Here is a 6,565-nt window from a genome sequence, read left to right as displayed (position 1 = left end):
GGGGTTTTCGTTTTATGGCTGGGATTGCTTCTAGTGAAAAGAAGGAAAAAAATATCAATGTTTTTTGGGATGTCTACATTTTTTCGGAGATTTGGTATAACTATAAATAGTCACTCTGTAGTTTAAGAAATTATATCTAACACTCTTGATATTTGCTTCCATTTAACAAATAAGTATCTTCATTAATCAAAATTCATTGAACTTACTGATGTTAGAAAAATTAAATTTAAAATTGATATATACACTCGATTAACTTATTATTGATTTATTGCAGGTCAAATAATTCTTTTCCAACTAAACATTCTTGTAACGGTCAAGATATACCGTCTCACATACATGATGTATGAGGGTAATTTGGATTTAAAAAATTTATTTGACCTGCAATAAATCAATAATAAGCCAATTGGAGGTAAATATAGAATTTTTTTTTATCTTTTTGTTAATATCAGAAAATTGATTAATTATAACTAAATGAGAGATTTATTTATTAGACGAAAGTAAACTTTATGAATACTAAATGTAATTTTTTAAATTATAAAAAGTTTATATGTAATTAACATCAAAATATATCTAATTTAATTTTAAAAAAAATAATGTCAACTCAAACAAATGATTAATACAAAGAGGAAAATATCAATTACAGGCCATGAAGTGTGATGTTTGAAACATTTGTGGGGCCCAAAGCAAAAATGTAATAAAAATCCGTCTGTAATATTTATCATAAATTGGGGATGAAAAATACATTATTATTTTAGACAATATATTTAAAATTCAAAATTTATAATTTTTTATAATTTAGAGTCATTCCCCTTATACATATTTATGTATATTATTTTACTTAAATGTTTACGTTGTAAAAGATAGTTAGTGAATGTTTCTATATTATAAAATTGATAATAAAATGATATATTTTAAATATATTTTAAATAAAAATTCAAAATCATTAAAAAGAATTCATGGGAAAGTTGTAATAAATATATTTCAAGGAGGGGCGTCGGAATTTTTGTCCGATCAATACCAAATTAAAATGCATAACGTATTTAATCCTTAATTTTGTGAATTTTTTTTTTGTATGTGTACTAATGATAAAAAATAAAGAAGAAACTATTTTATGATAATAATAATTTTTCACAATTTTAATTAATAATTGTATGCCAAATTATTATAATAAATAATTAGTGACAGATATTTAGCTAGTGATAATTTAGCGATAATAAATATAATTGTCATTATATTTATATTATCAATAACTTATAACCATACATATGAAGGGATAAATACATATCAATAACTCATTTAATAATTTTATATATATTTTTGCTCTTATACATGGATAAATATAATATATATATATAGAGTGAGGTTAACATCATTACATTTTTTCCTTCATGAGTAAAAAATTATTAAATAAAAATATTATATGGGAGGTAAAATTAAAAATTTATACATTTTTTTTTTGCTAAAGTCAGCATTATTCTTTTAAATCCTAATAAAAGAGATTTAGGTGTAAACAGTGAATTTACGACAAAAATGTAAGTGTAATTTCTAATTTTTTTTAGAAAAAATATAATTTTACATGTTTAAAGGCAGCGTTGTATTTGTCTCGACCATAATTTTCCTCGGCTAATCAAACATGCTAAGAGCCATTAGGGACAACAATGTCAATGAGACTATAGTATAACTACTTCTGATGTAAGAAATAAAAAATTGGTGTTTAAATATTAGGGGTGTTTTCGTGCATGTGATTTGGTTAGTACCATATTGTCTCTACTATATTTAAATATTAAAATCGTCAACATTGTGGTTTAATAGTTAAAATCGAATATTATCACACATTTGATGTCGCGTTTGATTTCTTGTCAAGAAATTTGATGGAGCACAATCCTGCTTGATGGATCTATGGTGACAGTAGGTCAGCTATGACCGACGTATATGGTGCAAGTACAATTCTTCATGACGAGCATAGCACACATGGTGTAAGACTTTCCCATTTTTGTAATAAAAAAAGAATGTTTAAATATTGGTGGTGCAATGGTTCAGGTGTCGTGCCAAGGGCCACATTCTCTTCACCAAAACAAAAAAAATCAAATTCTAACACCCTAAGAAACTACAAGACCCCACTTGTTCGATATCTATGTATGTCGTAATTCGTCATGACGGAGATGTTTTTGTAATAAACTAATCAACCATTATATATATATAGTGAATGGTAATTTATTCTCCTGTGATATTGAACATGAGCACATTATCTCCTTATGAAATAAATATAGCAATTTACCTCCCTATACTTTTTAAAATGAAGCAATTTACCTCCTTATACAGGGAGGTAAATTGCTTCATTTTAAAAATTATAGGGGGATAAATTGTTATATTTTAAAAAATATAGGGAGGAAATCATTATTTATTTTTTTATAAAGGGATAATTTATTTATGTGCAATATCATAAGGGGGTTGTTCGCATTTTTTCTTATCTATATATATATATATATATGTTCAATTAAGTTGAAAAATACAAATTCCTTTTGAGTGTGAATTCTGACTTACGTATGTCCCAATTTATGATTAGAAATTGAGAGTATTGCTGCATTAAGAGGGTAAATTTATCAATACGATATTACAAGTTATTTTATAATATTAAGATTATTTTTGAACTTATAATATGATAGATTTTATTTTTTAAGAAAACATAATTGAAATATTTGATTAAAATATGATTACAAAGCTTATAGCGCATCAGTAATGATAATTTTATAATTAATTAATTTGAATAAATTTAACTAATTTGATAAAATTTTGAAAACTAAGTTCGGAGCTCCTAACTTTTTCAAGAGGAGTTTTATAAGTTTTTCTAGGGAAAAGTATTATTTTAGTCCATTAAATATGCTTAATTTTAATTTTAGTCCGATAACTATGTCCATTTTTATTTAGGTCCAGTAACTTATGAAATTGTTTACTTTTAGTCGTCTGGCAGATTTTCGGACAATTTTACCCCTATCTAACTTTTGAAAGGCAGTTTTAGTCCATAGACACTCATAGGGGTGAAATTGTCTGAAAATCTGTAATTAATTTAAAAATAATTTAGGAACCCTAATTTTTTGTAAATGCATAACATCTTATTGTTGAATTTCATAGTTTCTTTTTTTTTTAAAGAAATAAATTACCTAACATCTTAAAGCATCTTATCTCTTTCAAAAGGGTTAAATGTATTTTACTCTCGAAAAATTACTAAAATACAAAAAACTTCTATAATAAATTAAATGACAAAAAACTCCCTATGATAAAAATATGTAGGCAAAATACCCCTACAATTGAATTTGTGACACACGCACCTATTGTGCGTGTAAATACAAATGAATGATTTAGATTTATCAAATTAATCCAACGATCCAAATTCAACATAACAAATCTATGGCCCATTATTTATTTGATGTAAAATGGCTCATACTTAATTTATTTTTTGTATAATAAATAGTTACTTTATATAAATATATATTACTAATTTTACAATTACAATATATATTTATGTATGTATATATATATAACAGGGAGGGCAGGAGAAGACTGGGTCTTGGGTTTTTTGCAGGTAGGGTGGGGGGACGGCGGGGAGGGGCGGAGAAAATGGCGGCGATGGGGGGTTTTAGTAGCTGAAGATGGCTGTTTGATAATTTTTTTTATGAAAGAGTTTATACAATTTAAAAATAAAATATTACGAGCTTATAAGCTTTTCAGTAAAAAAATAAAAACAAAGAGTGGCTGACTTATTTTTAAAATTTTAACAAACTTCTTTAAATTAATTCACTAGAAAAAATATACCCATAATTAATTATTATAATTAAAAGAAATAATCGTAGTCTTGACCTTGTAATTTTACAAGTTTGCCTAAAACATTAGGCATGATTCATTAACCATGACAAAAACATTTACAATGGCTCGTAACTGTGGTAAAAAGTATTTTTCGTGCTGAATAAGGTAAGTTTTCGCATCAATTTTATCTATCCCATGGTTAATAATAGTTACTTACCATGATTTTTAATCCATAGCTATTAAAAGTGTACGCAATAGTAATTTTTTTCTTTTTCTAGTGACTTCAAATTTGTCATTACTAACATTTTATAAGCTCCGTAATTTTATTTTATCCAAATATTTCAAAAACTTATTTTTTAAATAAGACTAATATATCTAAAAGCATCTTATAAGATGTGTGAGAATAAGATCTTATATATAAATTTAGCCAAACACCCAATACTCTCATCTTGTCACACCCCAGTCTGGTGAGCGCATGAGAACGTCGCAACGTGGCATAATTCATGATCGACTTTTCTATTTCTGGACACGACTCTCACACGTATAGCATTTTACCCTATAAATTCTAAAGATAACTTAAACACACGTAGCGCTAAGTTTGCTTGGCGAGCATCTTATAAGGTATTCATTTTACTATTCTTAATCATGTCGAACAAGAACTTCACAGAATAACATAACTTATGATCAACTATCATGACATTCTAGAGGTGGTCCGAACGGGTCCAAGAGGTGTCTCTCACATGTGTAATACTTTATCTTGTATAGCACTTTGCTCCTATTCTGCTTGGCGAATGGCTTTGGTACCATTTGCCATATTCTGGACATAGAATGCGAGAATTGCTAGTCATATATTAATTGTAGTCAAAATTTAAATTATCACATCGATTTTATTTTACTAGTATCAATTTATTAATAATTTTTTAAATCATAATTATTTATAGCACAGAAAACAACGGCCTTTTGTATTGTAGCATGTGAAGTTAGGTCATGATAGTCATGCATGGGCTGCGTAAGGGAAGAGGCATTACTAGGTATGCAATGTGCTCATCTAATAAAGTCCCTCCTAACATAACCTAACATATACAGATATTTAAAACCGTTGGTCGGTATTTGATGATATCGACAGATACATATTTAAATTGGTAGAGGAATATTTTTTTATATTCATTATTATTTTTTAAGTGTATATGTAACGTCAGATAATTGAATGGTATAGTCGATATATAATGATAGTATCAGTCATATGAGATATTATCAATGATAATATTCGATAATATCGATCATATTATCGTGAATGTTACATCCACTGATGAAAATTACACTTCTTTTTAAAAACTCTTCTAATAGGATTTCTTAATGTACTATTACGTGTGTAGTATATATTTTATTATTACTATTGCTAATGATCAATTTATTTTATACAAATTCAAGTTTGGAGTAATGTTTCATCAAATTTGCACTTCTTAACATAAATATACTATTTTTTTTTTAATAGAAGTTGTAATATTAAATGATTACTTCAATATCTCAATATATTAAGTAATACTCAGTTCAATCGATACATCAATATAATAAAGAATTATAAAATCAATAATATAGACTAACATAAAATGTTGCAAACGCCCACAAATTTGATGAGATTCCAACCCGTGGGTCTTAACATAAGCCAACGCTACAAGAAATGAAAAAAATATTTTTTCGTCCTTTAGCTCTACCTCTTTAGACCTATAAGTATGTCAGTTATTTATTTAGTCCTGTAAGTTACAGAAAATGATGACAAATAGTTCGAATTAGGAATTTTTTATATGATTTTCCGGCGAGATTTTAAAAATCAACTGAAAAATGCCACATGACAGGCAATTTGTTGAATTCCCGACAATTTAAACACGTGTACAACCATGTGTAGTGACAAATGCCATTAATGCTGAACCCAAAATTCCAAAAAAAAATATATAAAATTTAAAACTTTTATAATTTAATTAACAAATAAATTAAAATTATAATATGAAAATTAAGTATATTTTAATAATTATATTATTTACTACAAAATAATATTAACTACATTTATATATTAAAAAATAAATAAATTTTCTTTAACTTTTTTAAAAAAAATTAATTTTCTTTTAAAACCTAACATTTTTTTAATTCTCAATTACTTTTAATTAATATTTATTTTTTATTTTTTGAATTTGCGGTGACAGGGATTAGATCGCCGCCACCGCTGCAGAGGAGAGTCCCCGCCCTCCTCACCTCTGGGCGACCACTGTTGCCACCGCAACGGAGGGCGACCCTCCACCCCTGGTCGACGCCAGATCTATTTTTATGATCTGGGTGATATGATAGAGGCCGTTGCTCTATGAGTGAATGCCGGGGGATTGGGGAGGAAGGACGGTGGGCACGGGGATGGGGATGGAGGCAGGGGCGTGGGCGGGGGGAGGAGCGGTGAGAAGTTATTTCTTTTAAAAAAATAATATTATTTTTATAATATATAATATAATTTAAAAATTATTAATCTTTATTCCCTTTAAATATGTCTAATGTGTCTTCCAATTCATATATAAAGCAACATAGGATTAAAATTCTCCAAAAATTGTGCAACTCATCGACCATGTCATCTTTTACACCAAAAAGTAAAATTTCGATGATTGGAGAACTCTTCTTCATCATTTTTGTAACTTGCAGAACTAAATAAACAAAAAACATACTTATAGAACTAAAATTAATAGGATATAAAATTCAATAACAAAAAAAATAATTTTCC

Source organism: Sesamum indicum, linkage group LG3 (genome assembly GCF_000512975.1).
Source record: "Sesamum indicum cultivar Zhongzhi No. 13 linkage group LG3, S_indicum_v1.0, whole genome shotgun sequence".
Classification (NCBI taxonomy): Eukaryota; Viridiplantae; Streptophyta; class Magnoliopsida; order Lamiales; family Pedaliaceae; genus Sesamum; species Sesamum indicum.
Note: the sequence above shows the minus strand (reverse complement) of the source record.